Raw genomic sequence first — 6,000 nt, forward strand, 5'->3', positions numbered from 1 at the left:
ATCAGCTTTGCTCATGCAATTCTTATTCCATTTTCCTAGTAAGATATCTGATTATGATTTTTAAAAATTATTTCATGCTTATTGTTAATGTCACATAGCCATTGCTAGTCTTAGGGTCATTGAGCAAATACTGGAGTTATTTTCTGTACAGATTGTTGAGACAAGAGTTGGAAGGTGGGAGACAATGACATAATAATGAATTAAACTGGAATAGTTTCAGAAGGATAGGCGTTAACTCTTCTCTAAATGCTTGGTAGACTTCACTTGTGAAGCCATCTGGTCCCAGCTTTTGTTTGTTGGGAGTTTTTAAATTACTGATTCAATTTCAGTACTGGTAATTGGTCTGTGCATATTTTCTATTTCTTCTGATTCAGTCTTGGGAGACAGTATCTTTCTAAGAATTTGCCCATCTTTTCTAGGTTGTCCATCTTATTGGCATAGAGTTGCTCATATTAGTCTCTTATGATCCTTTGTGTTTCTGTGGTGTCAATTGTAAATTCTCCTTTTTCATTTCTGATTTTATTGAGTTGGGCCCTCTCTCTTTTTTTCTTGATGAGCCTGGCTAAAGGTTTATCAATTTTGTTTATCTCTTCAAGGAACCAGGTTTTAGTTTCATTGATCTTTACTGCCGTTCTTTTAGTCTCTATTTCATTTATCTCTGCTCTGATCTTTACTTCTACTGACTTTGGGTTTTGTTTATTCTTTCTCTAGTTGCTTTAGGTGTAAGGTTACATAGTTTACTTGAGATTTTTCTTGTTTCCTAAGGTAAGCTCATATCACAGTACACGTCCCTCTTAGAACTGCCTTTGCTGCGTCCCATAGGTTTTGGATCATTATGTTTTCATTTGTCTCTAGGTATTTTTTGATTTCCTCTTTGATTTCTTCAGTGATGCATTGATTGTATAGTAGCATATGGTTTAGCCTCCACATGTTTGTGTTTTTTGCAGTTTTTTTTTCTTGTAGTTGATTTCTACTCTCATAGCATTGTAGTTAGAAAAGATGCTTGATATAACTTAAATTTTCTTAAATTTACTGAGGCTTGTTTTGTGGCCTACCATGTGATCTATCCTGGAGAATGTTCATGTGAACTTGAAAAGAACGTGTATTCTTCTGCTTTTGGGTGGAATGCACTATAAAAATCAATTAAGTCCATTTGGTCTAATGTATTATTTAAGGCCAGTGTTTCCTTATTGATATTCTGTCTGGATGGTCTGCCCACTGTTGTAAGTGGGGTGTTAAAGTCCCCTACTATTATTGTGTTGTGTCTGTTTCATATCATAACTAAGGTCTTAAAAGATAACTTCTGTTTATATTGAGATATTACTGTCATTGCTAGTTATGCTGTCATGACAAGCTTTGAAATGTAAGTTCCAGTGTTTATCTGGGTCTGCCTGTCTGATATGATAGCCACTAGCCACTTATGCCTGTTTAAATTGAAACAGAAATTAATCAAAATTAAATAATATTTAAAAAATCACTTTCTTAGTTGCACCAGCTACATTTCAAGTACTAAATAGCAAGAAAGTAGAGCTATCTATAGGCTAGAATTTCCAAAGAGTTGAAAGAATTACTTCTAGCTAGGGGGAGATGTGGGGCTGCTTATTTTTTATTTTTCTTTTTAAAGTGGGAAGAAATCTGAGGATGTTTAAAGGTTAACGTCAAGCAGCCTGCAGAGTGCAAGAGGTTTGTCAACGCAGGAAAGAGGTGGATATATCAATATAAGTCCTTGAGAAGGTGGGAAATAATGAGTAGAGCACAGATAAAGATATTGTGTGTTGAAAATAGAAGGGAGACTTTGCTGTAAACAAGGGAAAGTGGGAAAAATGGGTTTTAAGATTGGTGGCAGGAAGTTTTTGTCCTTTGGTTCCTATTTTCTTTATCAGCTGGTGAATCACAGAATCTTCTGGGACCCACAGGGGAAACAGTGAGGTTAGACGTTGGATATGGTGGAAAATATAAACCAGGTGATGATGGCTGACATAGTAGGACTAAGGAGGAAGTAGCAGGATTGCTGGCCATGTTGATGGCCTGGTTGAGGGTGGTGCTGATCAAGTTGCAGTTTCAAAGGTCTGGACAGTGGTATGCTTTTCCTGCAGCTGTCAGCAGCCCCATGCAGGCCCTGGGAAGGAAAACAGTTAGGTTCCACCAGGATTAATTCTTTTTTAAAGTTTTGTTTTTCCCCAGATGTCCTAATACTAAATAGCAGATTTGGGAAGAGTTGCAAAAGAGTTGGAGCATGGTGATATCAGGAGCTCAGCTGAACTGGAGAGAGAGATGAGCTGCCAGGTGTCAGAGCAGCCAATTAAAAATGAGCCAAAAATGAAAGTAACAGTCAAGCCTTTAATCATTTACTGTGATAGCGTCCACAAGAGGCTAACCCGGAGAAAGCTCCAACTCCCACCCTGCTCCCTTCTTCCCATGTTTGAGGGCCCCTGGTTTAGGGCAGGTGGATCAGTGCAGAAGTAAGGATCATCTCATTGCTGAGGGGGCCTCAAACAAAAGGTTCCAGAGGTTTTCTTAACCTGGGAGCCCAGGAGAGAGAGGGGATAGAGTTTGCAGTCCTGAGCCCTGAGCTAGAATACAGAGATGTGTCTTCAAGTTTTTCCCACTTTCCCCTGTAAGGAGGTTTTCACAGAGTTGTCTAAGTACGGGCCTCTGTGGAAGGCCCCAAATAAAGCAGCCCTCAAACGAAGGCACTGGGCCAGGAATGCAGATCTGCAGAAGAGCGAGGCCAGCCAGGAAGGCCTGCCACTCCCTCCAGGGCCTGCAGTGCACAGGCTATGCATGGAGCCTGGTGGGAGAGGGCAGCTCTCCCCTGTGAGGCCTGTCAGGAAAGCCTCTGTAATTGCCTCTGTTCAGGCCTGAAAAATCACACAGTTACTCTGGCCAGGAGTCGGATTCCTCATAAGATGGTTGACAAAAGGGTGAAGAGCAGTCTATGTGCTGAAATTGCCAGCAAAAGGTGAAAAAGATATATATTATGAATAGTTATTCAAAGTGAAGAAAGGATAAGTGATGAGGTCGGATTAGGTCAGATAGGTCAAAGGACAAGTCAGAGAGTGAAACGTGGTTTCCAAACTGCAGCTAAAATAATCCGAGGATTTGTTATGAAAGCATATTTCTAAGTCTCACCCACAGAGATTTAGATTCAGTCATTTTGGGATGGGCACATAAATACCCACTGAAAGCACACATCTGGGTGATTTCTGCTGCCAGCAGTCATGACCACAGTTTTAGAAAGACTGTTTTAAGTATGGGTGGCTAAAATGGAGAGAAAGTGAATACTGTCAACATGAGATCATCACACCTATGAGAGGTGTAAACTGACAAACGGAAACCAAAGGAAATGGAAGAAGCTTCTCACCAACAAATAGGGAAAAGAGAGGAGAGGAGTTTAACTGCTGATGTTATTAATAAGAGTCGGTAACACTGGCTAGCTCTTTTTCCATTTGCTAACACAAGCCTAATAACAATGCTACTGGCATCCTCCAGATGGCTAATTTTACACCCACATACACCCCTTTTTATAAATTAGGCCATTGAGGCTCAGAGAGTTTGAGCAACTTGTCCAAAACTGCCACAGCCAGTAGGTAAAAATCAGGTTACAGTGAAAAGACCCCAACTTTGCGTGATGTGTTTCTTAATACACTCAACCTTGTGTCTGGGTCACCAGTAAGTGCATTTGGCTTCCTTCTCTGTGTACTTCAGCTAGAACAGTTCTCATACATCAGAAACCTAGAGGTTTAATTTGAATCATCTTCAGTGACTTTGCTTTGCTTTCCTTCTCTCTCTCCTTACCTTCCTTTGTTTCTCCTGTGAGCCTCTGGTGCTGGGGTAGCACTACTTTAGCTTTTGTTCAGTCTCTCCCAGTGACATCGACTTTCTCGTCTGACCTCTCCTACCAGCAGGTTTCAATTTCCCACATTAAACAAGCAAACACACACTAAATTAAAATACTAAAGTCTATCATTGTATAAAGCTTCAGTGTCTCAGTTTGATTTTTTGTTTAAAAGAGAGATTGTCAGGCTTCCCTGGTGGCGCAGCAGTTTAAGAATCCACCTGCCAGTGCAGGGGACACGGGTTCGAGCCCTGGTCTGGGAAGATCCCATATGCCGTGGAACAACTAAGCCCATGCACCACAACTACTGAGCCTGCACCCTAGAGCCCGCGAGCCACAACTAGTGAAGCCTGTGCACCTAAAGCTTGTGCTCCGCACAAGAAAAGCCACTGCACTGAGAAGCCTGCACACCGCAACGAAGAGTGGCTCGCCCTCACCGTGTGCAGCAACGAAGACCCAATGCAGCCAAAAATAAAATAAATAAATTTATTTAAGAAAAAAAAAAGCAGTTATACTGCAATAAAGATGTTATATATAAAAAAGGAGATTGTCCATTTCTAATGGAAAACAAAACTAAATTGAGGCCTTTGATAATATCTGTTTATTCCCGGTTTTAAAATGACATTCAAATATGTATCTCAGCCAAAGCAATCTTGAGAAAAAAAAACAGAGCTGGAGGAATCAGGCTCCCTGACTTCAGACTACACTAATAAAGCTACAGTAATCAAAACAGCATAGTATTGGCACAGAAATAAATATAGATCAATGGAACAGGATAGAAAGTCCAGAGATATATCCAAGTACCTATGGCAACCTAATCTATGACAAAGGAGGCAAGACTATACAATGGAGAAAAGACAGTGTCTTCAATAAGTGGTGCTGGGAAAACAGGGCAACTACATGTAAAAGAAGGAAATTAGAACACTCCCTAATACCATACACAAAAATAAACTCAAAATGGATTAAAAACCTAAATGTAAGGCCAGATACTATAAAACTCTTAGAGGAAAACATAGGCAGAACACTCTCTGACATAAATTGCAGCAAGATCTTTTTTGATCCACCTCCTAGAGTAATGAAAATAAAAACAAACAAATGGAACCCAATTAAACTTAAAAGCTTTTGCACAGCAAAGGAAACCATAAACAAAACGAAAAGACAACCCACAGAACGGGAGAAAGTATTTGCAAATGAAGTGACCGACAAGGGATTAATTTCCAAAATATATAAACAGCTTATGCAGCTCAATGTCAAAAAAACGAACAACCCAATCAAAAAATGGGCGGAAGATCTAAATCTTTGGATGTTTCTCCAAAGAAGACATACAGATGGGCAAAAAGCACATGAAAAGATTCTCAACATCATTAATTATTAGAGAAATGCAAATCAAAACTACAATGAGGTATTACCTCACATTAGTCAGAATGGCCATCATCAAACAGTTTACAAGTAATAAATGCTGGAGAGGGTGTGGGAAAAAGGGAACCCTCCTACACTGTTGCTGGGAATGTAAATTGGTACAACTATTATGGAGAACAGTATGGAGGTTCCTTAAAAATCTAAAAATAGAGCTACCATATGATCCTGCAATCCAAGTCTTGGGCATATATCCAGATAAAACCGTAATTCAAAAAGAGCCATGCACCCCAATGTGCACTGCAGCACTATTTACAACAGCCAGGACATGGAAGCAACCTAAATGTCCAATGACAGATGAATGGATAAAGAAGATATGGTACATACATACAATGGAATATTACTCAGCCATTAAAAAGAACAAAATAATGTCATTTGCAGCAACATGGATGGACCTAGAGATTGTCATACTGGATAAAGTAAGTCAGAGAAAGACAAACATCATATGATATCTCTCATATGTGGAATCTAAAAAACGATACGAATGAACTTATTTACAAAACAGAAGTTGAGTCACAGACGTAGAAAAGAAACTTATAGTTACCAGGGGAGAAAGGGAAAGGGAAAGGGAGGGATAAATTGGGAAATTGGGATTGACATATACACACTACTCTATATAAAATAGATAACGAATGAACCTGCTATATAGCACAGGGAACTCTACTCAATACTCTGTAATGACATATGGGAAAAGAATCTAAAAAAGAGTGGATACATGGATATGTGTAACTGATTCACTTTGCTGT

This window comes from Leucopleurus acutus (assembly GCF_964270905.1).
Source record: "Leucopleurus acutus genome assembly, chromosome: 7".
Lineage (NCBI taxonomy): Eukaryota > Metazoa > Chordata > Mammalia > Artiodactyla > Delphinidae > Leucopleurus > Leucopleurus acutus.